The following is a 24,518-nucleotide window of genomic DNA, read 5'->3' on the forward strand; positions in this document are numbered from 1 at the left end:
TCCCTCTCTATCCTTTCTCCCCACTCCTGCCTCTTTTTACTACTTAATCATTAGAGGATTTTAGTTTTAAAATCCTTTAAACTACGTTTATCCTAATGGCATCTTAACTCCTCTGTTTCTGAACCTTATCAAGGGTGTTATTAAGTACACAAGTGCTGTTTGCCATCTGTTAACAACCGGGCTGCATGTGAGAATGGTTCCTGTTACTTCTGCCTCTGAGTAGCAGCTCGAACACCACACACTCAAGCAAAGACTATCAGAAACACAAAGAATACTTTCCTAAAGCAAACAAAAGAACAACAACAACAACAACAACAACAAACGTAAGAAATAGAAGAGAGAAAGACTGCAGGGTATATTTATGCCAACAGATATGAAAAACACAAAAAGTGTGGCAGCACAGAAATTTTGAAACAGAAGCCACTAAGAGAGATGCAAAGCTTAAGACAGGGCACAGCTGAAGCCAAAGAGGACAGAATCGCTGCAGTGCCAGAAAGAGGTCCGATTCCCACATCTAACAATGTCAATGTTTTTCAAACACGAAGATGAACACAATAAGGAAATCAGTTTAGTCTTTAGATAAGAAAATAGCAAGGTGGGTGAGAAGGTCAGCAATATGAATGAAAAGTTCAAAACACAGCAGGAGGATTCAATGAGGAATGGGAGATTCTGAGGAAGACACAAACACGAATGCTGAAAATGAGCCAATCTAACAGAAAAAAATACATGTGTAAAGCTCAAGTAAATGTTAAAAGGAATCTGAAAACAGAAGATGAGTCATGGAAGGCAAGGCCATGGTGATCAATAAAGGGGACTAAAATGAAAGAACATGGTCTCAGCTTCCAAGAAATCAGAGACTTCTTTGTTCTTTATACTTTTATATTAGAACTATTCCATTGTTTAAGCTACGTTCTTCCTTGAATGGACTTTTATCACCATCCTTTTTTTCTACACTTAAGAATTCATTAAATAGAAAGAACTGAGATCAAAACTAAAGGCAAAGAAAATCTATTCAACAAAATGATAGAACAACTTCGAAATCTAGAGAAAGAAATAGACATACAAACTCGAGAATCATTTAGAACCCCAAACTGACATAACCAGGGAAGAACCTCTCCAGGACATCAAACTAAGATGTCATAAATACAAAACAAAACAACAAACAACCAAAAAAACCAGCACTAAAAAGGAAGCATTTAAAAAAAATAATGCCCATGCATCTACAAAGGCAGAAAGTCAGAATAATCTGTGCTTTCTTAACAGTAACTTTCCAATTCAGGGAAGGATAAATATGGAAAGACAGATTTCAAGGCACTAAAGTAAACACAGCAAGCCAAGACTGTTCTTTTCTGCAGAGCCATCTTTTAAAATTAATGGTGAAATAAGGCCATTTGTAACTACAAGCACAGATTAAAACAGGTCTTCATCACCAAGTCGGCACTATAGAACATCCTGAGGAAACTCTAAACACATGGGAAGAACATGGATTGTCTCAATACCAAGAGCACAGTAGAGAATACATCTCCTAAGAGCAACAGATGAATTTGAGAATCAGGAAAGAGGCTTAAAGGGAGAAGGTTGAGGGGAACAAACGGCATTGTGGGAGAAAGGCAAATACCACATGCTTTCTCTCCTATCAACATTAGAGATGTGTGACAAAAAAGAAGTGTGGGCTTTGTGAGGACCAGGAGATGGGAGAAATGAGTAATGGGGCAGGGGAATAATGTAGGCACGAATAAGAATATAGAACACTAATTAGTATGCAGGAAAACTTTAGGGTGAAACCCATTACAGTGTATTTTGTCTTATATCTTTTTCTGTTGCTATGGTAAAGTACTCAGACAAAAGTAAATGAAGGGAAATGGGCATTTGCTCAGGCTCCTAGTTTAGATTACTATCCGTAAAGTTAGGGGAAGTAACACCTTGTCTGCTACATTGCATTAACCGGAAGTAGAGAGTGACGAATGCATGCTGCTGCTTAGGTTTCCCTCTCAACTTATACTGTTCAGGATCCCATCCAGGGATCAGCACCACCCATAGTGGCAGGCCTTCCTGCCTCAAGTAATTAATCCAAGAGAATCCCATATAGCCAAGACCAAAGAACAGTTTATCTCCCAGGTGATAATAGATCTAATCAAGCTAACAATTACTACTAGTCATCACTACACATATCAGTTAAAGTCTCTTTTGGATCCGAAATCCATTTCTCAGTTTCCTTCAACTCAAAACCAAAATGATTGTTGTCATCTCTGAGTTCTTCACTTTGAGTCTATAACATTTTCCCCCATCATGAGGTGTTAGCAGGTTGGAGACAAGCATGGCTAGAGTAGGGTAGAAAGAGATTCATTTCTCAACTTTGCCAAAGTGTTCAAACTTGGACAAGACAGCTAACTTGTCTGTGCCTTGTGTCTCTTCTGAATGATGAGAATTGACAGTGAATGGAAACCAGACTGATGGTTAAGGTTTCACGGGGTTGGACTTTGCCTAGCCATATAAACCCTGCCATCCATCCTCCAGATGTCCCTGGTATGGAGCTTTGAGATTCAAGAGACAAGTATCCAGTCATCTCTATTGTTACATAATCAGCACGTTTATGTGCTTTTAAACTCTAGGTATTTTAAAATCCATAGAAGAAGTAAACAGAAAAAAAGGAAAGAAATATCTCTACATTCATATTATAAAACAGACTTATAGAAACAGAGAGTAGAATGGAATTTATCAAAATCTGGATAGTTGTGGGGGATGAGTGGGGATGGGGGAGAAATTGCTTATTGGATAGAGTTTGTTCAGTTAGATCAGAAGGCTAAGTTCTGGTATGCTGTTGAATATAACAGCAGCTACTTAAAACTGTGTATATTTCAAAATAGCTTAAAAGAATTTTCCATCCTTTGTTTTATATTTTTAGGAATCAAACCAAGTGCCTTGTAGGCGAACTAGCCAAGCATTCAATTCCAGAGCTACAGTTCCCTTCCCCCTCTTTTTGAAACAGAATTCTCATTTAAGTTTCCCAGGCTCTCTTTGAATCATGCAGCCCAAATACCATGGAGACTAGAACATGCAAAGAAATGGTTAAATTTTTTCACCACAAAGAAATGAATATGTGAACTAATTGATGTGTTGATTTAATGACTATATACTATGTGCATATATTCAGATATTGCTTTCTCCATAAAATTTTTGTATGGCTGTGCATACCTGTAATTGTAACCATTGGCAAACTCTGTGTCTTTGTCGCTTTCTGTCGCTCTGTCTGTCTCTTTGTCTCTCTGTGTTTCCTGTGTCTGTCTGTCTGACTTACTCTCATAGTGCCAGCAAACAGGAAAACCCTACATTCTATTTTGAAATTTTATTTCTATTATATACTATTTCTTTTTCAGCAGGAGGCCTTCCAAGTGCATGAGATAAATAGGACCCAGAGTGCCCAAAAGACCCAGAGGTAGGAGCAATTTACACTGGTGGTGTAAATTCTTCGAGTAACACTAGGACCTATCTGTCTCCCCAGCACTTAAGAGGAAGAAACTTTAAGGTGAATGCCTCATTAGCAAGTTTGCTATCCTTCTCTGGCACCAAGAGAGGAATCTAGCCACCAAAAATCAGAGCCCCAGGTGCACATCTGGCAGCTGTGAGAAATGTACAGCAGTCAGTCTATCTACACATCTGTTTCCCCAGCTGCCATTTTCCACTGTGTGTTTGCCTCTATATAGTTACTGTTCTCAAAGCATCATGCTTGATAAGGGAGCTGGAAGCCTTTGGTTTGCTCCCATAGTGTGCTCTTACTAAGTAGAATGCATAATGCTAAGAGTCCGCTCTTGATTCAGCCAGGGTCAACCACAGTTAACCCGGTGAACTTGGACAAGTAAACCTTTCACACTGGTTGTCTTAGTTACTCTCATGGTGGTAATGAAATAACCTGACAAAAACAACTTTAGAGAGAAGGGGTTTATATGGATTTCTAATTCCAGGGGCATACAATTCATCTCAGCAGGGACAAGCAGGAAAGAGATGGCTGCAGGAATAAGAGCATGCTGGTCCATTGCAGCTGAACAAGAACAAACAATAGCTGGGGCTTGGTTTTAAAGCCTCAAAGGCTACCCATTGGCTGACTTGCTGCAGTGAGCCTCCCCCTCCCAAAGATCCCACAATCTTCCCAGCCAGGAGCTGACAATGTTTTCAAATTCCTGAGCCCCTGGAGGACTTGCCTTCATGTCACAAGGTCTCATGTAGTCCAGAATAACCAAACTTACTATGTAGGAGAGGATGATATTGAATGGTTATTAATTTCACTTATTTATTATTTCTCATTTATTTATATACTCATTGTGGGACAGGGTCTCACTATGTAGCTGTGGCTCTCTTGAAAGTCACTAGACCAGGCTGGAACTCACATCTTTGTCCTCTACTCTCGCAAACTTTCTTTTCCTTGTTCAGCCATGTTTGCTGAGCCTTGGGTATAGGGTTTATTCCTGTGATCAGATGCTCTTTACATTTTAACTAATTGTGACTTTTTTCTGTAATGTTCTTAGCCTGAGGGAAAAAGAAGCTCCTTTCATGAGTAGCGAGAGCAACAGTTACTGGTGGGTATAAAGATAAGTATTTAGCAATTACGCTGGTTCAGAAAAGTAGAATACTAGGTTCTCCTCTAGGGTCCACTCTCCAGTCACAGGTAGTTATCTTTTTATTGAGTAGGCATAAATGTCTTTATATTGAGTGGGCCTTTAGTCCAATTAAACAATGGTTGATTACCAGTAATATTGAAGTACTATGATTGCAGCCTTGGGCATATTTCACCATGGTGGTCATTGATGTGGTTCATGGACATTACATCTCTGTAGGACTTTTACTTTTCTCCATACCAGCTCATTCATATGTATATGTATATATGTATATCACCTTAAGATACCATGAAAGATAGTTTTCAGGGAAGAGACTTCAGGGTCAGTTCCTGTTCAATTTCTCTGTGTCCTATATGAGGCATGTGGTATCTTCAGCAACAGGTCTTACTTTCAAGTTCTATTATGCAATCAAGAGCAGTAGCATAGACTATATTATTTCGGGAGTTTCTTTGACTCTTCTTACCTAAAGCTCAAAGGGAGGCTTCCCATGTCTGGCTTTTGTTTGGTAGTCGATAGCTCTTGAGGAAAGCATTATCACTACAAGTGGAGTAGCTTCATTTGTGATGTACACACATTGTTGTATGACAGCTCCAAGCTCCTAGAATAATGAACCAGAATCAAAATATATTTACAGATACCTAGGTCGTATAGCTAGGCTCATTCCCTGACTAGCTAATAATCTAAAATAGTTTATACTAACATATATTTTACCACATGGCTGGCTACTTTTGCTCAGCAACCATGTGTCTGTTCTCCGCACACCGTTCATAGCGATTTCTATTGTGCCTGGCTCTATCCCAGAATTCTGTTTGCCTCCCATATGTCCCACCTTTAATTCTACTCTTCACATAGGCCATAGGTTTGTTCTTGTTGTTTTATTTATAGGTGATGCATCCATATGATGCACAGGATAGTCTTGCTACAATGCACACACACACACACACACACACACACACACACACACTCACACACACACACATACACAGAGTTGTATTTTAAAATAACATAAACTTGTTTTTCTATGGCTTTTGAAATCATTCTTATGGTTCTATATCCTTCTCCCCTCATTCACCCTTTGTATTGATCTACTCCCTCCTTTTTGGTTTCCTGGTTTCTGTGATGTATATAAAGATTCAGCACTAGAAGCCACAAGAAGAGCAACCATGCAGGGTTAGAATGTGTGGGTCTCAGTTACCTCTCAGTATATTTTCTCATTCCATTGATCTGAGGTCCACAGTGATGGCATTTGTCAACTTTCTAACAGCACTGAAAGGTTCTTGTTCTTACATCCTCAGCAACGTATGACATTTTTTTTTCTTTTCTTTTTTTTTCTGGAGCTGAGGACCGAACCCAGGGCCTTGCGCTTGCTAGGCAAGCACTCTACCACTGAGCTAAATCCCCAACCCTGACATTTTTGTTTTCTTGATGCTGTCATCACAATGGAATGGCATGGGATCTCAAAGTGGCTTTAATTTGTGTTTCCCTAATGGCTGACTGTTGAATGCTCTATCAGATATTTATTAACTCTTTGTGTCAACTCCTCAGGACTGACCACTTGGTTCTGTAGTCAGTTTGTTGATTGGAAGATTTAGATTTTGGAATTTAATTTCCATAATTCTTTATGTGTTCGAGGTTCTAACTACCTATTGATGGATAGTTGACAAAGATTTTTTTTTATCATTCTGAAGATTGCCTCTTTCCTCTGTTGAGGTTTCTTAAGCTGTACAGAAGCTCTTTACCTATAATTCCATGCTAAGTGTTATTTCCCACAATAGTGGAACCATTTTTCAAGATTTTTTGTTTGTTTGTTTGTTTGCTATTTGTTTTTTACTCTTTTTCTAGAAGTTTCAAAGTTTCAAGCATTATGTTAAGATATCTGGTTCAATCGATCCATGCTTATCACCCTGTACAAAGCTTAAGTCCAAGTGGATCAAGGACCTCCACATCAAACCAGACACACTCAAACTAATAGAAGAAAAACTAGGGAAGCATCTGGAACACATGGGCACTGGAAAAAATTTCCTGAACAAAACACCAATGGCTTACGCTCTAAGATCAAGAATCGACAAATGGGATCTCATAAAACTGCAAAGCTTCTCTAAGGCAAAGGACACTCTGGTTAGGACAAAACGGCAACCAACAGATTGGGAAAAGATCTTTACCAATCCTACAACAGATAGAGGCCTTATCTCCAAAATATACAAAGAACTCAAGAAGTTAGACCGCAGGGAAACAAATAACCCTATTAAAAAATGGGGCTCAGAGCTAAACAAAGAATTCACAGCTGAGGAATGCCGAATGGCTGAGAAACACCTAAAGAAATGTTCAACATCTTTAGTCATAAGGGAAATGCAAATCAAAACAACCCTGAGATTTCACCTCACACCAGTGAGAATGGCTAAGATCAAAAACTCAGGGGACAGCAGATGCTGGCGAGGATGCGGAGAAAGAGGAACACTCCTCCATTGTTGGTGGGGTTGCAAACTGGTACAACCATTCTGGAAATCAGTCTGGAGGATCCTCAGAAAATTGGACATTGAACTGCCTGAGGATCCAGCTATACCTCTCTTGGGCATATACCCAAAAGATGCCCTAACATATAAAAAAGACACGTGCTCCACTATGTTCATTGCAGCCTTATTTATAATAGCCAGAAGCTGGAAAGAACCCAGATGCCCTTCAACAGAGGAATGGATACAGAAAATGTGGTACATCTACACAATGGAATATTACTCAGCTATCAAAAACAACGGCTTTATGAAATTCATAGGCAAATGGTTGAAACTGGAAAACATCATCCTGAGTGAGCTAACCCAATCACAGAAAGACATACATGGTATGCACTCATTGATAAGTGGCTATTAGCCCAAATGCTTGAATTACCCTAGATGCCTAGAACAAATGAAACTCAAGACGGATGATCAAAACGTGAATGCTTCACTCCTTCTTTAAAAGGGGAACAAGAATACCCTTGGCAGGGAAGAGAGAGGCAAAGATTAAAACAGAGACTGAAGGAACACCCATTCAGAGCCTGCCCCACATGTGGCCCATACATATACAGCCACCCAATTAGACAAGATGGATGAAGCAAAGAAGTGCAGGCAGACAGGAGCCGGATGTAGATCGCTCCTGAGAGACACAGCCAGAATACAGCAAATACAGAGGCGAATACCAGCAGCATACCACTGAACTGAGAATAGAACCCCCGTTGAAGGAATCAGAGAAAGAACTGGAAGAGCTTGAAGGGGCTCGAGACCCCATATGTACAACAATGCCAAGCAACCAGAGCTTCCAGGGACTAAGCCACTAACTAAAGACTATACATGGACTGACCCTGGACTCTGACCTCATAGGTAGCAATGAATATCCTAGTAAGAGCACCAGTGGAAGGGGAAGCCCTGGGTCCTGCTAAGACTGAACCCCCAGTGAACTAGACTGGTGGGGGGAGGGCGGCAATGGGGGGAGGGTTGGGAGGGGAACACCCATAAGGAAGGGGAGGGGGGAGGGGGATGTTTGCCCGGATACCGGGAAAGGGAATAACACTCGAAATGTATATAAGAAATACTCAAGTTAATAAAAAAAAAAGATATCTGGTTCATTTTAACCTTATTTTTGTGTAGTATTTTCATTCTTGTCTGTATGGGAGGGATGTTTTTTGAACGGTATTGTCTTTTATCCAATGTGAGGTTTCAATACCTGTACTAAAGTTAGGAGGTTGTAGCTGTGTGCTCACTTCTGTGTCCTTCACTCTAATCTTTATTCTACATGCTTATTTTTGTGCCAAGTCCCATTCTTTCTACCTTGGCTCTGTAGCGTAATTTTAGATAATGGGCTATGATACCATGCTTTTGTCTATTTGACTATTTGTGAATGGACTGCTTTTCTTAATTTATTTTTTCAGTATGTTTATCATTGGAATATAGAAAAATTGAATTTTATGTTGATTTTTATATCAAATTACTTTGATGAATTTTTCAAAAGGTTGCTGGGTAAAATCTTCAATCCTTTAAGTGTGATCATGTCATCTGCAACTGGAGATAGTCTGACTTTGGTTACTCCATCTATCCCGTTATGAGTGTCTTTTATCACACTTAAGTGTCTGAGCACTCTACTGAGAATAGAGAGAGTGGGCACCTTTGCTTTCTTCTAGACTTCAGGGAAAATATTTCCATTTTCCCCATTTACTACAGTTTTAGGTATTGGTCTACTGTGTATAATTCTTATTATGTTTATTCTAATGGTAGTTTGTTTCAAATGGTATTGGCAAAAATTGCATCATCATCTCAATAGAGACAGAAAAACACTGTTGCTCATCTAAGGCATCTAAAGATAAACACCAGTGGAGAACACAGTCAGGAGACATGGAAGGAAAGCCAGCATACATCATTTTTGTCGGCTTCTTTAGAAAGTCATTAACATGACGGAAGCAATGCTTTACAAGGTACACTCTAACTTGGATTTTCCGGGCTTCCAAAATCTTTCTCCTTCTTTTTTTCTGCACAGTGTCTACTTCTGGGAAAGTTTGTATAGAATTCTTTATCATAGATATAACCCCATGTTCTTCTTCTTAGTAATCATCTTAATTTGAAAAATCAACCCAAGCTAAGCTATCTATTGTATGCTGCCTCTTCATTTTACTGTATTGCTATTGCGGTTGCTTTGCTTGAAATAATTTGGCAGCCATCAACCATCTAGACATGGTTCTGACTAATTATTTACTAGCCTATCAATCTTGACCAACTCTGCGTTTTCTTTCCTTCTACAGAGAGTAATAACACACACCCACATTTGTACACACACATAGACACACATACACACTCAGCCATACACACAATTTCACATTCTCATTTAAGGGTTCAGAAAATAAGTTATTTTAAATTATATTTGCTTATTTGTATGTGAGGGAGGAGTGTGTCATGTGCACATGAGGAGGTTATAGGACAACTTGTAGGAGCTCATTCTCCTCTTATACTACACAGGTCCTGGGTATTGAAGTCAGCTATCAGTCTGGCATAAGTCTTGGTCTTTACTTCCGGAGTTGTCTCACTAGACCCAGAAAATAAAATGCTTGAGGTTCATGTAACTACTTATGTTGAAGACAAATTATCAAAGGACATTTGTTTGTTGTCTTTTCTCTGGCTCTGCTCTTCTGTGATCAAATTGCACCAAGCGTCAATCATAGCAAGTGTGGCTAAGCATTGGGCTGCATTGTCTCAGCTAAGTCACAAAACAAGCCCATGAAGATTTACTCTAGTTGCTTTTACGTTTTTCTTTCTGTTCAAAATGTTGCCTGTAATATTTTGTTATTTAGCTTTTACAACTATCAGCATACAGAAGGAAGTAAGGATGCACGCGGGCTTTGTTAATTGCCAAGGGTCATAGAGCCAAGGCATGGGAAGGTAGTGCTGTAATCCAGACCATCTGAGAACAAAGCCCGTGTTTGTAGTTGCTTTTATACGCTGCACACATTAAGGGTTATTCTTGCTCTAAAAAAAGATTCAGTGTTGCTAACTCATTTAAATGCTATTCTTTATTTGGGTTTTAAAATGTTTAGTGAAAAAAATGTTATAATTTGGGGGAAACAGCTGTACACTTCATTTCTCTTTTGTGGCATGGATAACTGAGAGGACTAGGGAAATCAAGCTCTTTCTTCTTCCCACTGAAAAACCGAGTAAGTGGCTCTTTGCAAAGCAATGAAGTAAGAAGTGTATTATTCTCCAATTGGATGGGACACATGCCATTAGAAGCAACACGATGCCTTAATCTATTTCATTCTCTCTCTCTCTCCCTGGTAAAATATTCCTGTGCCTTAATTAAGGAAGAGAGAACATGAGAGTTCAATATGAGTCAAAGTTTGTCCTGTTGTGAAGCGGCCTAATGGATTTTCACACCTGATTTCCATTTGAAGATGTAATCAGTCAGAAAGGAAAGCGTGCTCTCACGGAGTTCAAGGAGCGACACTCCAAATACCATACTCATAGCTGGGGTTTAGAAGAACAAATCGATTTTTCATCATTTTTACCTGGAGCATTAATCAATATGATCAATGTGACTACTTAAGAAAGGATGTTTGAACACAAGCATTGGAAAGAGAAAGGGGTAGTGGTGATTATAACTCTTGTGTTAGGAGAAGCAGTGGCCCGCACAATGTGATCCATGGGTGCCATGCAATCGTTATGCAGTTTCGAAGATAATTTGTGGGTGTTGGACAATTAAAACAGATGGGAAATTGATTCTCTAAGCAACCTTTCTCTAAATGACACAGCCAAGTGTTCAGCGGTTGCTGCAAATCCATGGTTTGAAAGTCATTTTCTCCCCAATTACTAAGTAGTTGTTGGTAGACTCTACTTAAGCTAAATAAATAAAATCCATTTATTCATTGTGTGCCTTTCAGTTGAAAAATGAGTTAAAATGTACCATTAATGGCTAAGCTCTGTACCAAAGCAGGGACTGTATTGGCACCTCATGACACATATTTTTCATAAAAGTTACAAAGTAGGCTAAGTTTGTGGGCAGAGGAAGAACTGATACTAAGTTTGTAGACTGTCCAAGTCTGAGGATCCTTGCAACCACTGTTTATGAGGACTACCTGCGCTATCATTTCTGTACTAATTAGAACCCAAACTCTATTTTTTCCCTCCTTTTGACCTTCTCCATCTCCTTGGAATTCCTTGGTACTCCTTAACCTTTCTTCTACTGAAACTGTCACTATTAGCGCTACTTTCTAATACTGATGTCAACATTTTGGGGATGTTCACTGCTTAACATGTGTTTGTGAGCGTATTATGTGGAAGCCTGCGGATACGTGCAAATTATGCCAACACACAGAACCACATCAGAACAAGAAAGTGAGGTGTCACGCATGCCGTGACATCATGAATGTCTATCATCCCCGAGATCACTGCTTTTTCTGTTTCTCTAATATGCTTGCTCTCCTCTAAGTGAGCTAGCACGTTAAAAGAAGATCATTCCTATTTTCCTAGTTTCTGCATGACTCTGAGTTGCCATTTTCATGAGAGTATGTAATGTTATGGTCCTTAAGCATCTTCGGAACACGTGGATTATGGTGGAAGAGTATCCCACATGGTAAGACCCAGCTACTTACTGTGCAAACCAGAATCCACTTTCGCATTTGCTAGATGTACAGCCTTTAGTGAAGAGAGATGCTTCTTTGAGATTGTCTTATTGAAGAGAAAACAGCACTGAGAGCCAGGAGCTAATGCCATAGAGAATCCATCTTCTAAGAAAAGCAGAGAGGGGAAGAAGTCTGAGCCACTCCTGATGCTGTGATGATGAGAGATTTCTAGAAAGTAACAATGTGCACATATGTCATGTGCACAAACACCTCTGTGGGTGATGTTCTTATAATGAACTGGAAGATTGTTCTCTACATGAGTATACATACATGTTGAACCTATTACCATCAGCAAGCTGCTTTTCTACTTCGATTAACCTAAGTAGATCATATTGCTTACCAGCTGAGTCTTTAATGATTATAGATTTAAATTTCAGAACTATAATTTTTAACACTCTGAGGCAGAGAAGACATGGAGAGAACATGGAGGCTGACGTTAAGATTCCACTCTGCGTATTTGCAGGTTCTTATGAATATCCTTAAGTGATGGATGTGTACAGGGCTTTGTATGTTTAGGTGAGCAATTATATCTTATCAATTGGATCAGAGGTTACTGTATGGTGTGTTCTTTCTTGTGGCAATTTGAGTTTGGGAGAGTGTGTGGCGTTAGAGACACTGGGCCACCACAGAATTGGGATATGTGTTTCTGGCAAGATATCTACCAGGTATCTTGGGGCACTGCAGTGCCAGATCTAGTGGGAGATTAAGACAGCATATTATTTAATATAATTTTGCCACAGCATCATATAGTTGTACAAAGTGCAAAGAAGGCTTGGATATGTTGTATAAACTTAATTCAAGGAAGAAATAGGTATGCATTGGTAAATAACTAGCTGGGCAATACTACCTTATTCCTTCTCTTGGGATCAAAAAATGGAGCAGAGTTCTAAAGATGAGAGGAGCAGAGGTAGGATTTTTATAATATGCTATGAAATATGTAGTGTTTCATTTGGATAATGAGCATTGCCCTTAGCTTACATTAGAAGAATCACTAAATATTTCCCAGTTGCGATTTATTATTTTTTAAATACAGTATATGGATTTGGTTGATACCATATGCTAAAAATAGTCCTTGCCAATGGAGAAATCTAGGATTTGACTATTTCTCTCTATAAGAATATTTACTAACAAAAGAATAAATCCTTATAAGTAGAAGTTGAAACTCTGCTCTTAAGAGCACTTCAGCTGATTCATCCGACAGAAATAAGTAGGCCTAAAGAAGAATCTATCCCAGTTTTCTGGGCAGTGACTAGTTTTTGACTTCACTATTTGTGCAGCAGAAAGGTCTGTCAATCAATAATAGTTTTTGGTTTTGTTCTTCTTTTAAAAAACCTATAACTGTATCACTATGTTTTAAAATTTCAGTCCACCAAAATTTATTACAAGAAAAAAGTGATTGAAGAAAATAGCTGATGGGAAAAGAAAACCAGTGAATTATTGCTTTATTTTGAAGGAATAAACATGAATACTCATGATATCTACAGAATTATATGAACCACATCTATTAAGTAAAAGGGTTAAACACGTGATCGTATGTTTCTCATTTAAAGTTGAAAAACCCTCAAAACTAAAAAGTAATTGATGGACCTTATTTATAATTTTTAAAATGCCAACAAAACTGTAGATGGTGAAGTGTTTATTTCACCATATAAAACATCAAACAATTGAAACCACTGACCAAATATCTGAGTCATATGCTTCAAAATATGCTAGATTAATAAAGAATATATAAGTTTCACAATTCAGTTTTGAGTATTTATCTTTAGTAGACAATATAAACAGTGTTACATTATAAAGAAATGTTGTATGACTTTATGAATAGATAAGTCCGGGGCGAAGTCAACTGTTGGAAAGTTAAGAGTAAAATCTCAGGATGCTAACTGGGAACACTAGTCTCTTATTTTTCACACAAGGAAAAATGAATGGATCAGCTGTCTGGTTTCATTATGAAGAGAGTGATTGCAGAAGATCACTGAACATAGCAAGGCAAAGATGGAGGGAACTAGAAGATCCAGAAGTTTGACCCAACAGTACAGTAAGAAAAAAGTAGCCTGATTCTTGCTTTCCGATTGTACAGCCAGAAACGATGTAAATCCTCTGTTCTGCAGAGCAAAAGAAAGTCCCAGAAAACTCTCTGAGCATAGATACATGGTGATACCCATGAGAAAGTTTCAAAACATTCCCAGGCTTATAGCCTAATTAGATGAGTAGACAAGGCTCTTGATAATAGCCTGGCTTTGGGGAAGGATTTCATAGACTCACCTAATAAGATTCCGGGTGTTACAGCCTGGAATAACTCTTTAAAAGTTTATTGTCTAAATTTGTATTACTCAGGTTCTATTGCCCAAGCTGGGTTGAGTTGGTTAGCTGTCTCACAAAGCAGGCAGATAGACAGATTCTGACGTAAACCTGTGGAGTGTTCTATACGATAGGAGAAGACTGTATCATAGAAAGGGTATTCGAGCGTGTGGTTTCAATACTCAGAAGACCAGTCGTCTCTGTCCTCATTCTGTTCTTAGAAGAGAAGGCAACCACCTTTGTGGTTCCTAACATTTATTCTCCTGGCTGTTAACACACACAATCTAAGGATCTCTGGAGAAGGGAGGGTTATAAAATCATAAGCATAGAGAAACAAAAGAATTAATCATGATACATTATAGCTAGTTTGTCAAATGTTAAGGGCAAAGAAATGATTTCACAAAAGGACATCACCAAATGGCTCTTAAGTACAATACCATAGGCTATAGCAGACTCGTGAGCAGAAACAACAGGCCAGATGAAAGGAATGATGTGTTAAAAATCCTAAAAGAAAAAAAGGCTCAACCATGATTATTACACCTAGGAAGACTATTCATCAGAACTGAAGGAGAATTAGTGGGTTTCCAAGATGAATAAATAAACTAAGGCAATTCATGATCACCATAATCAGTCTTAGTCAAATTTTAAAGGAGAATTCTTCTCTCAGAAATAAAAGATAGACCACCATGATAACAGCATGTGAAGGTGTAAATCTTATTAGAAAAGCAATGGCATGATGGAGTAAAAGGAAGAAACCATTATTACCATAGAAACGGGACCACCAGAATACGAAAAGGAAGAAAAAAATGACCACTCTTTGTTGTGGGAAATACTAAAAAATAGGCCCCATCTCACACTAACTCTGGCTACTCTACAGCCCCAGCCGTCTCACTGCTTCCATGGCTGGCCCCATGTACCGACCACCTATCTTACCACTCTCTTGCTTCAGACTCTGCTCACATTCCCAGCCATCTGCCCCCTGTGGTTCTTGTCACAAATCCCGGTAACCTGGTAAAATTAAAACTCTAGAGGCTTGTAATTTATGAATCAGATTCATATCAGTAAATTCTCACCCCACAAAGCATCTACACAATGAACTAGAGCCGATTGATATGGATATAAACTACCCACCTAGATAAGATAAACTGTCTTATAATTATCCATCCCTTATAAGATATTCATAGCTACCTGTGCCTATTAAAAGCCACTAGGAATAAGAATCGTCTTTTTCTTCCTCCATCTTCCTCCTTCCTCCTCCTCTCCTATCTTTCCCACCTCTCAAAAACTCTCAGCCCGCCTTTCTTTTCTACTGTCCAATCACAGGTTCTAGTCTTGTCTTTCACCTACCCTCACCTGCTTACACACAGCATTTTAAAAAGTAGGTTTAAAAAAACTCCACGTAGTTATTGACATAAATTCGCTCTTTTCAGCCAGGCAGTGGTGGTATATGCATTCCTTTAATCTCAGTACTCTGGAAGCAGAGGTAGAGACAGAGGCAGGCAGATTTCTGTGAGTTCGAGGCCAGCCTGGTCTACAAAGTGAGTTCCAGGTCAGCCAAGGCTACAAAAAACAAAATGAAACAAAACAAAACAAAAACCAAAAACACCCCCCTGTACTTTCAACAATACCTTTCCATGTAAATGGAGTTAATTCTCCAATTCAATGAAACAGAGATGATTAATTAATCGGTTTTTAAAAATTCAAAATTATGCTGCCTATGAGAAACATGTCATTTGCAAAGGCTCATGGAATTCCAAGAGTATTGGGTGCTAAGGTCAGTAAGAATGACTTTACTTATATCTGACAAGATAAACTGTGAGACAAAAGCTTCAGAGAGACAAAGAATGCCAAGATGTAATTACTAAGAGTTGGGAAAAGCTCAGATAGAAGAATAGTAGTGAATTTCATGACTATCTTACAAAAAGCAATCAACAGACTTACATCCAATCCCCATCGTGATTCCAGTGACATTCCACATAGAAACAGCTGGGCAGTTTCTGAAATGCACATGGAAACACACGTAAGGGTCCGTATTCATCGACAAATGATACTCCAGACTTAATTAATATGTAAAAGCAAAGAACATTTATTTTGCAGAAATTACCAGAATGCAGAGATCTTTATCCACGAAATGGACGTGCTGAGTGGGCTTACGGGCTCATTTTTAAAAGTCTGTTAGGAGAATTCAAAGGCGGAGTGGGTGAATTTTGATTGGTTAGCTCTATTCCCAGGGATATATGTGTCTACAGGATGGGCTAGGCCTCTGGGGAGTTCTAGGGGTTTTTCAGAAACCTTGCTAATGATTAAGTATTATTTTTGGTTCAGGATAGGTAGCCAGCCATTTCCTGATTGGCTGCCCAGGAGGGGTGTTTTTTGTTGTTGTTGTTTTGTTGTTGTTGTTTTTTCTGGAATTGACTTGTTTTAGGCTTTTTTAGTTCTGGGAAACAGAAACTCAGGCCTAGTTTCCCTGACTTGCAAGTTTTCAGCCTATTGTGGAGTCTGCGTGGTTCTGGCCAACTACATTTTCTTACACAAAGATCCCAAGTAGCCAAAAAATGCTGAGCAAAGTGAGCCTAGTTGGAGATGGCAAACCTTGATTTCAAATTATATTACAGAAATGGCTTGCTGCCCACTCAAAACCTGATGCGTGTCAGACATTCAGAGAGAACTAGAAATGCATGCAAGTAGCTATGAGCTCCTGGCGTTTGATAAAGGTGTTAAAACCTATATTGGGGGAAGAAAGACAGTCTCTTTAACAAACACTTCTGTGAAAAGTACAGAAGAATAAACAAAGCTTTTGCTCTCTGTCTGCAAAGATAAACTGTGAGATCAGAAACATGGAAACAACTATAGGAAAACAAAGGGACATCCTCAAATATAGGTATAGGTAAATTGTTCTAGTTAAGATTCCAAGAGCTCAGGAAAAATTAGTAAAGGATTAATAAATGGAAACTACACAGCAGAAACTTTCATGAGAGTGAATAGGCGGGTCTTAGTTTTTTGTTTAATGCTGCCATGATAAAACACTCTGACAAGTACAGCTCAGGGAAGAAGGCTTTCTATACCTCACGGTTCCAGCTTACAGCCTCTCCTGGTGGGAAAGTCAGGGCTCCTGGAGCTTGAAGCAATTAAGACAAAAGAGAAGAGTGGCTGACTATAAGCTCATGTTTAGATCATTCTCTCCATGCTCATTTGCAGTACAGAAGCACTACCCAAGAGTAGATGAGTCTTCCAACATCAAGCAAGGCCATCAAGCCAATCCCTCTCAGACATACCTACAAGTCAACTTTGTCTGTATACTCTGTCATTGCGACTCTGTTTCTAGGTGGTTTTAGATTTTGTCAGGGCAAGTAAACCATAACAGATAGCTGACAGACTAGGAAAGAAATATTTGCTATATGACAAGTGATTAATGTCTGGAACTCATAAAGAAACAAAAACATTGCATCTCAAGTAATAAGTACTCCAATTAAGGAATTGAAAAATAAAATAAAAATTCTCAGAATAATAAATGCGAATGGTAGCTGGGTGGTGGCAGGTCACATTTTTAATTCCAGCACGTGGGAAACAAAGGCAGGTGGCTCTTTGTCAGTTCGAGGTCAGCTTAGTTTATAGATCAAGTCCCAGGACAGCCTGAGTTTCACAGAGAAACTCTGTCTCAAAAGCCAAACCAAACCGAACAAGCAAAAAAAGAAATGAAAATAGCCAATTGATGCCTGAAAAGAATAAAAATGAAAGCAACTTCAGTTATCGGAGAATTGCAAGTAGAAGTCACTGTGAGATTCCATCTCACTGCAGTGAAAAATGGCAGTGACATGCTATTGTGTTGTGATGTTGAGAGCAAAGTGCAGAAGTTGTTGATGAAGACACAGAGGAAAAGGAGCCCCGCCCGATATGCTGGTGGTGAAAATGCAAATGTGTACATCCACTGGGAAAATCAGTGTGGAGGTTTCTCAGAGAACCAGATAGAGACTTAGAGTGCGATCCCATACACCCCTAGTTTACATATCTGAAGGTGTTAAAGGCAGCATGGAAGAGAGACACTCATACATGTATGTCTACAGTCATGGTGGTCCCTACAGCTAACCTGCAGAATCAGCCCAGGTACCCAATAACAGGTGAATGGATAGTAAAAATGTGCCTCATAAACAAAATAAGTTTTAGTCAGTCATAGAGAAGAATGTTTCATTTTGAGAAAATTGATGGAATTTAATTAACATTTCATACAAAGTAGACTAGATAGATACAGAAAGAGAAATATTACAGTTTCCCTTGTATACAGAATCTGATTTTAAAAGGAATCATGAGGGATTGGGGAGACTGCTCAGTGGTTAAGAACACATTTCTTGATCCCCAGCTCCGGAAAAAACTAAAAAAAAAAAAACACATTTCTTTCTGATGTAGGAGACTCAAGTTCAGTTCCCAGCACTCACATCGGGTGGTGCAAAACTGCCTATACCTAGTTTTAGGGGAATCTGATGTCCTTTTCTAACTCACAAGCATGAAACATACTCCCACATGTATACTCCCACTTTTAAAAACATGGGTCATGAAAGAGGAGGATTGTTTGGAAGGGAGGGAGTGTTTGGAAAGGGGGAGGGAATGTTTCAAAGAGAGGAGGGACAGAGAGAATAGTAGGTCAGAGGATAGGAGAAGCCCATAGATGGGCTGAAGCTGGTCAAAGTACAGTGTGGACAAGATCTAATCAAAAATGATGCAAGGCTGATCTCTAATATCAACACAAAATCAGATGTAAAGCAGACTACCTGATACACAATTGGGTGGGTTGAAGGCCATTCATTGTATTTTGATATTCCCAGAGACAATATGAGTAAATTAACTTACTTTGTCTTCCCCCAATCCATTATGTAATCATTGTTCACACTGTATTTTAGAGCTGCACAATTTTGTCAGTGTATTTTGTTTAAGTATGATGCTGTGACCTACTTAGATTTTTTAGAGCCTTTAGGACAGAGATGTATTACTTCCTTTTATTGTATCTCTTGCAATGAAATCCTCATTCTATGCAGTCTCTACTATATCATTTGGACGTATTCAGTTAGGGCTAAACAGCACTCAAAAAATTACCTGCAAACTAGACTTGTGTTTGTGAGAGTTTGATGAGAAAACTGACCAAACTGCATAAACCAATTAGACAAAAACCTAAGTCAACATCGTTTTGCTACAACTCCAGTCAGACTTGCCTATCACATATATTCATAATTCAGTATATGCATTTAATAATTTAAGGAGTGTACTTTACATGGATTCCAGTAGGTACCATGTTGTCCTTGTAATTTTCCTTTGACAAGGCTATGAAATATTGTCTTTCTGTCTTTTTCTCTTTCTCCATCTCTCTCTCTCTCCCATTCCCACCCTCTTGTCCCTGTTATTAATTTCTTCTTTTGATGTTTGACTCTGTTGTATTTTATTCTCCAATTTGTATTTTTTATTTTTAAAATTGTTTTTATTTTTGTCGACTTGTGTACGCATGTATGTGAGGGACTGGGCTCAACTTTTAAAAAATATTTCATTGCACACATATGTGTAAAATTCCCACCAAAATAAAGAAAATATATTTTTAAATTATTTTTTTCTTTTTAGTTTTAAGATTGCACTTAATTTTATAACATTTACCACTGTCTTTCTTCTTTCAAACCCTTCCAAAATGCTCCCATGCTGAAGGCTTAGGGAACATTGTGGAAGAGAGTGAAGAAAGATTCTAAGAGCCAAAATATCAGGGTCTTTGCTGTGAGACTGTGACTCCTTGTTTCATCAAAAGCTATAACCATAAAGTTTTACCAACATGACTGCTTAAACATGAGCTGAACAAGGAAGTTACTAATTAACATGCCAGACTAGATGGCTAGATGGGAGTAGGTCTCCACCCTCTTTTAATTGATATTCTCTCTCTCTCTCTCTCTCTGATTATATTTCATGATTATATATTCTTATATGCATGTATATTTCTATATGTAACCTGTTGATTCCATATAATGCTACTCGTAAGCATGGTTTCAGGGACGGCTGTTTGGCGGTGGACCATCAGTTGGTGTGCACTTCCCCTGGGAGGGCTACCTCTCCTGTCCCCACTCCCATCTCTGCTCAGTTGCCTGTTGTTCTTTGTGTGAGCTTGAAACCTTGTGAACTCTTCCCCACCTAGTTTTGGATGGTAGTTCGTGTCCTACTTGTTTAGCTCTTGGTTGGGCAGCTATGTTGGTGAGACTTCACCTTCAGATGTTACTAGTAGCCACACAGCCTTACAGTAAAGTTCCCGATTCTCCAGCTATGATAATCTTTCCACACCCTCTTCTGCAATATTCCCTGAGTGAGTTGACATTCATATGTGTCCATTTGGACTGGGATCCACAACTCTGCTTATTGATTGACTGTGATTTCCTTGAATGATCTCTGTGTCAAAGAAAAGATTCGATGATGAGGGTTGAAGATGGTATTCAATCTTGTAGTCATGTGTGGAGATTAGAAGTTGATGTTGGGGGGTTGGAGATTTAGCTCAGTGGTAGAGCGCTTGCCTAGCAACCTCAAGGCCCTGGGTTCAGTCCCCAGCTCCGAAAAAAAAAAAAGAAGTTGATGTTGGGCATGCACCTCTTCTCTATTGCCCTCTATGTTATTTTTGTTAAATAGGGTCTCTTACTGACCCAGAATTTGACATCTCTTAGACACTCATTAGCCAGTGGTCACCCAAGATCCACCAGCCTCTGCCCTCCACTCTCATACCCCTTCCAACCCTAGTGCTGGATTAAACCCTGTGTTAACATGTCTAGCTTTGTCATGGAGGCAGACAGGTTAAGTCAGATATATGTGACAAGTACTTTACCACGAAGTCATTTTCTCATCCTTCTTTTATTTTTTTATCTTATTGCTCAGTTATTTTGGATAAGCAGGAGTTTTCTAGTTATGATGATCTTCAGTTAAGTATAACTTAGAAGAAACAACTACCGAAATCATTAACCCTCAATTTCCAATTTATCACAAGATTCAAAAGTTTTCTATTTAAGTCTATTAGAAATTGAGAAAGAGAAGGAAGGTAAATTATATGCAGCCATCTGAAGATGAAATCATACTTTTTCATCACCAGTAATAAAAAGATTTGAGAAGAGCCTCTTGAGTGAGATATTTATGCCATGAGCAAGAGTTGTGCCATGGAGATGACTTGAATATAAGCTTTGCAAAAGAGCCTCCAAATGTCTTCTAAATATAAAATAAGTGATGGAAGAATATGATGTGGCTTATAAGTATGTTTTTAGGACAACAATTATTACAAAACAACCTGCAGAAAATGTTTTCCATTTTTTATTTCTTGGGTTGTATTTCTTTTAAATTAAAAATATTCTGAAACTCCTTCACAGTGGAAATGACCAAAGTAATTCACGTTCTAAAATTGTCTTATTTTGCACCACTTTGAGTTGTAATCTAACATGGCTTAATATACTTTAAGACATCAACTGCTTAGGAAGATAAATTTAGTTTCTGAGGCTTGAAAATGAATGTGTTGCTCATCTATTATGGTATAGATAGGAACTAGTTTTCATAAAGCAAAGTAAAACTTGAACTTGGTAGTTTGAAGAACTAGATTTTTTTTTACATATATACTATATAAAAAAAAGGCAACACATGACTGCAGATCATGACAGTTACATCTACAATGTAAGAAAAATGCTGGCATTATGAAAGTGTCAACATAATCAGGAAAAATTATTTTTGATGAGATGACGAGGGAAAGTGTTAGCAGAATGAGGAGAATTTTCAACAGTAAATACATAGCAAAGTCCTCTCCCCTTGTCTGCCAAGCTCACCCACACTTGTCATCAGTGAATGCAATTAAACTTTTTTCTTTTTTACAATACTGAAGAAACGTTTGGCAGTCAATGGGGACTAATTTTTTCTTCCCTTCTACACAGACCCTTTTAGCCACCGAGAAGCTGTGAACTAAAGGGTGTGCAGAGAGCTCACTTTGTCCCTCAAGCATGCATCTGTGAATAAATTGAGATAAAACTTGGGGAAATTGAAACAGATCACGCATTATTCTTTACATATTAACAGAGCCGTAGCCAAGAGGTTAAAACACTTAAGGATAAAATAGTTCCTTCTGGTGCTCTTGGGTGCATTTTTTTTTGACAAATGAATTTTAATTTTTTTAGACAAAGGGAAAAGGGTGAAATAACAAAAACCTCTTTATGATTTCCTTAGGCAACAAGGTAGCATGAAAATTTAATTACTATAATATATAAAATATAACCAGAGAGAATTACAGGGCAAGGATTTATATCCCTTTCCGGCATGTAATTCTATCTGTTATCTTTCCATGAGCCTCTGATAAAAATGGTGAAAATTTTTAGTTCTGCAAATGTCAAATATAATCATGGGTTTTGAATTTGTTGTGGTCTGTGATCATTTTAGTGAAGCAAAATATACGATGGATGGAATCCCCCTTAGTCTCATTGTTCATAGCACAATGCCACAAGCAGCCATGAACACACTCTTACTTCTAATATTTTCCCATCTGAATGTATTGAATGGAAAACAGAACTTTTTGAACAAGGAGAACAAGAATCAACCAAACTGTTTTGTTCAGTAGCTGATTAATTCATGGAGGAGAAAAATATTGGTGGGAGAAATCTAGGTATATCTACTTATGAGCCCATACTTTTTTAGAACCCAATGGCTATACAATTATATGTTCTAAAGCTGTTAGTATTTCTGTAAAATAGAGAATATTTACAGTTTCTTGCATGAGCTGTAATGTTCTATTTAAACTAACCATTCCTTTATTCCATTCCTCAATTTCTCATTTTCCAAGATACTCAAATGGCAAATATTTTCATCTTCTAATCTCAAAGCCATTTTTAGAAAACTGAATTAAAAGACTAAAAAAGATCTATAGAATTTGTAGCTATTGTTATGGGACAGCAAACATTTCAAACAAATTCTTTGTATCCAATTTCCAGCACATAGTAGAGTGGAAGCTCTAATTGGAATACTGTATGTAGCATCTTCTGTTAGGTGCAATGGCACTGAGTACACATCAGTGGGGCAGGCATTAGTGACTAGGTCAGGCAGTATATCATATGCCAGACATCTTTGAACCTACTTTGTGCAGCTCTGATACTGGAGATGACGTCTTAGCATTTGATCATATTTTGTTATTCAAACTCACTTGCTCCCTCTGCACAGTCCGGTGGAGTGAAGAGAGTTGACATGGTCAGCTTCATACAGATGCAAAGATGATAAGATGGTCTGTCAGAGACAGGCACCTACTAATATTTAATATTCTTGGCAGCAGCAGCACTCTGTATTCTTTCCCCTTAACTTATGTAGTGCCAATTCTAGTTATAAAATGATGATTTAACACGTTTCTTTCTTGGTGGAGTGGTTGATTGGATGGGATATTGCAGAGTAAGAGCATCAGGTAAATGTTTCTTTGATTCCTTTTCAACTGCAAAGAAAGATGAGCAATTGGAAAGAAAGACTAGTCAGTGGTCTTTAGGAGGGAGAACACTGAACAATTCACAGATGGGAGAAAGTAAAGCCTAATGCTCTACAGAGAGTAAATAACACCAAGGAAACAGATATGCCACCCCTATTGTGTTGGCCAGATAAGAATTTCCCTGTCTATTGTTGAATCTAATTGGTTTACAAGTCTAAGAAAGAACTATTGGGAAAGTAAAATATCCACACATTCTTTCCGCACTGCATATTCATTTCTTTGATATAAGCATATTGTTTTCAGTATAACCTAAATATTTTTTCCTATTTATTGGAAATAGATTTTTTCTTGCACAATATATCCTGATTACAGTTTCCCCTCCCACTGATCCTCCCAGCTCCTCCCCATTTCCCCTTCTATCTGGATCCACTCCTTTTCCGTCTCTCATTAGAAAAGAACAGGCCTCAGAAAGATAACAGTAAACCTACAAAATAAAATATAATAAGCAAAGCAACAATAACAAAATCACATTGAATTTGGACAAGGCAACCAAACAGAAGGAAAAGAGTTCTGAGAGAAGGGACAAGAATCAAAGACCCACTCATTCATGTGCTCCAGAGTCCCATAAAGATGTGAAACTAAAAGCTACAATATATATGCAGAGGACCTTGTACAGACATGTGCAGACCTGTGTTTGGGGCTAGAGTTTTTGTGAGTTCATATGAGTTTTACTCAGTTGATTTAGAGGGTCCTTTTCTCCTGCTGTCCTCCATCCCTTCTGGTTCTTATAATCTTTCTGCTTTCTATTCCATGGTGTTTCCTGAGCTTGTAGTGGAGAGAACTCAATTAGAACTCTGTGTTCCAAATCTGTCTCTCTGTCTCTCCTTCTCTCTGTCTGTCTCTCTTTCTCTCTGTCTGAGTATCTGTCTGTCTCTCTGTCTCTGTCTCTGTCTCTGTCTCTGTCTCTCTCTCTGCTTAATGTCTGGCTGTGGGGTCTCTATATTTGTTTTCACCTGCTGCACCA

Source organism: Rattus norvegicus, chromosome 5 (assembly GCF_021556685.1).
Source record: "Rattus norvegicus strain SHRSP/BbbUtx chromosome 5, alternate assembly SHRSP_T2T, whole genome shotgun sequence".
Lineage (NCBI taxonomy): Eukaryota > Metazoa > Chordata > Mammalia > Rodentia > Muridae > Rattus > Rattus norvegicus.